Genomic DNA, 2836 nt, shown 5'->3' on the forward strand with positions numbered 1-2836 from the left:
TCGCAGTTTAATACATATATTTGGGTTTTATCCCTGAATAGTGACCGAATCTTCTTAGGAGCTAATCATTATGCTGGCTAAAGCCAAGGTTTTCCTTATAAACTAGCACTTATCTTCTTGGGGCGTCCCCCATGCTGCTCCTTGCCAACGCCCGGTTCATCAGATGACCAATCCTCGCTCATCCTGACCGCTTCCAACCAGCTATTAGACTTTTCGACCGCTCACGGGGTTGTTCTCGGTTCTCCTTCACTTCCGATTGTCGACCGACACCAGCAGTGTTCGGAATGATTTCCGCTTGATGCGTCTCCTGCCGTATTGGCCGTTTGTCTGCACACCTTTTGGTCCACGATGTCCACTTTGTCGATCCTGTTGGAGAGCCTCTCTCGTGTCTACTGTGTCTTCGTCTTACCAATCGATTCCGCTCACTGGATCCTCGGTGCGACGAAAGTTGCCACTTCTACCCAGAAAAGGGGAAACTGCAAGGTCCGCAGAAGAAGACCAGTCTGCGAATAAAAAAAAAGGCCCTGGCATCCCAAAGGATTAGCCGGTGCTCAATTTCGAAGGGATTTTCTACCTACTTCCTTCGGAAGGCCTCGTGCTCTGCCCAAATCCTTATGGTGCAGATGGAAAGATGACGTCCTCCCTGCGATTCCACTATCGTGTGTGGTGGATCAACGTGGCTCGTGGCTGGAGAGCAGTTTTAGTTAGTACATATTCTCGCATTTAGAGTTTTTTGGCTTACCGGATGGCAAATCGTCGTGTAGAGTGACTCCTGACCTCCGTAAACCGTAATTCCAGTCGTTCGGAGAGTGAGTATTCGGCCAAGCGAACCTTTTGAGGTTAGCTTAAACGTGGTGCTGGCTGGCTAATCTGCTGGTTCGTTTCGTCGTCCTTGAAATGTTGGAAACAATCTTGTTTATCGTGTCATGCAGGACGTTTTCACTCCCACTCACCTTTAGGCACGTATCTAAATATAGATCGTGTGATTATTTCCTCTTGGAAGTTTTCTCCCGATGGGATTAAACTTTGCTTTTTCTGCACTCGCGTGGTCGCTTCTACCGCGATCGAACGGACGGCTACGAATGACGATGACGAGACCAAACCGGATGACTGTGCTCTACTGCTATCAATTGTATCGCTGTGTGAGTGATCTTTTGCATTACGGCGTTGCCTTGATTTTGCGTCGTCGCTTTGCTTAAGGCCTTTTTGTTGGAGCGTGTTTTGAATTGGTCGTTGATACACGGAGCGAAATGATGTTGGCTAGCGTAGTACGTTCGGCATTTGCTATTTTGATAGTTTTCAGAATACTGACTTTTAAATATTGACAAATCATAACTAAACGTAACAACGTCGCATCCCTTGTGAAGAACAACAGTGAAAAACTTGCGTCAATTCCTGGCTCCGTTCTCGAGCCATGTCGTTACATACAAACACCACTCCATTTTTATTTATATAGAAGATAAGATATGAGTATCGAAAATGAATAAAATCTGGTATCACATGGTTTGATCGCTTTGTTATTAAAATGTTGCATTTCACCGGCTTCGGTTAGCCTAGAAAACTCTCAACAGGATAGCCGGACTAAAAAAGCACATCATTCCAACAAAATTACTTCAAATAGTTCATAATATTTTGTACCACTCGCAGCAAGGGTCGATCACTTTTAAGACACGGTTTGTTACGTCTTGTTTTGCTTTGATCTCCCAGATCTGCTTCCTATACATGTAGGAACTAAGTCATTCTTCAACGACATCTAAATACTACTTGATTACCTTACCTGGAATCGCCACGGCCAGGTTCAGTACTGAAACGAAAGCCTTGTTCAGGTTGTTCCAGAGCAGAGTAATATAATTGATCGTTTTTAACGGTGGTTGGCTTCCAATACGAAACCCCAAAAGCGAAAGGTGAATCGAATGGGGGAAGCTTGATTGCCAGATAGTTAGACGGGGCACACGATACTTCCTAGGGATTGATGGGTGATTGGTAGACATACTGTGACTTTCAAGACTGGCTGGTAGTAAACACGTGCTGAGCCATTTGATTGATACCGTGCTGCGTCACGGGGTTCAGACGCCCCGAAACAGGGCAATTGGATACGCTAATAATAAATCGGAGCAATCAAACGGTGACGCTATGGACCTATCGTTCTGTACTTTTTATGTTGATTATTAGTTGTAGCTTCATTTTATCGTATGTTTTTCTTCTTCCTGGCGTTGCGTCCCAACTGGGACAAAGCCTGCTTCTCAGCTTAGTGTTCTTATGAGCACTTCCACAGTTATTAACTGAGAGCTTACTATGCCAATGACCATTTTTGCATGTGTATATCATGTGTCAGGTACGAAGATACTCTATGCCCTGGGAAGACGTGAAAATTTCCAACCCGAAAAGATCCTCGACCTGTGGGATTCGAACCCACTACCGTCAGCTTGGTATTGCTGAATAGCTGCGCGTTTACCGCTACGGCTATCTGGGCCCCATGTATTTATCGTATGTATGCGATGGAAAACTAGGTTATGTTTTATGTATAGAAATAGACAAGTGAATACAAATGAAATGGTTTTCCAATGTGATCGAACAACATTAAAAATTCAATAGCAGAGTTGCTTAATATCAATCATATCAACTGATGGCTTATGCTCTAAAAGTATCAATATCACTTGCGAGCTATCAATATCACTTTGATTTGACAACCAACAGCAGTGATGCGACATCGCACTCTAGATCATAATCACTGCAGAATGAGTGATCACGAGGTAAATATCCATGCTGTTAACGTTTTTCAGTGACCTACACATAGTTTTAATCTATCTGCAATACTGTCAAAAATATCGTACTG

General features: G+C 43.8%; 1 long non-coding RNA gene across 1 annotated transcript; it reads right to left on the minus strand.

Moving 5' to 3' along the window:
* On the minus strand, window positions 1–1341 carry LOC110679520. Its single transcript, XR_002502550.1, has 4 exons — window positions 954–1341; window positions 743–891; window positions 579–687; window positions 1–524 (listed from the first exon to the last, which is right to left on the minus strand). It is a non-coding gene; the product is annotated as an uncharacterized LOC110679520 (long non-coding RNA).
* Window positions 1342–2836: the final 1495 nt, after the last annotated feature.

This window comes from Aedes aegypti, chromosome 3 (assembly GCF_002204515.2).
Source record: "Aedes aegypti strain LVP_AGWG chromosome 3, AaegL5.0 Primary Assembly, whole genome shotgun sequence".
Taxonomy (NCBI): domain Eukaryota; kingdom Metazoa; phylum Arthropoda; class Insecta; order Diptera; family Culicidae; genus Aedes; species Aedes aegypti.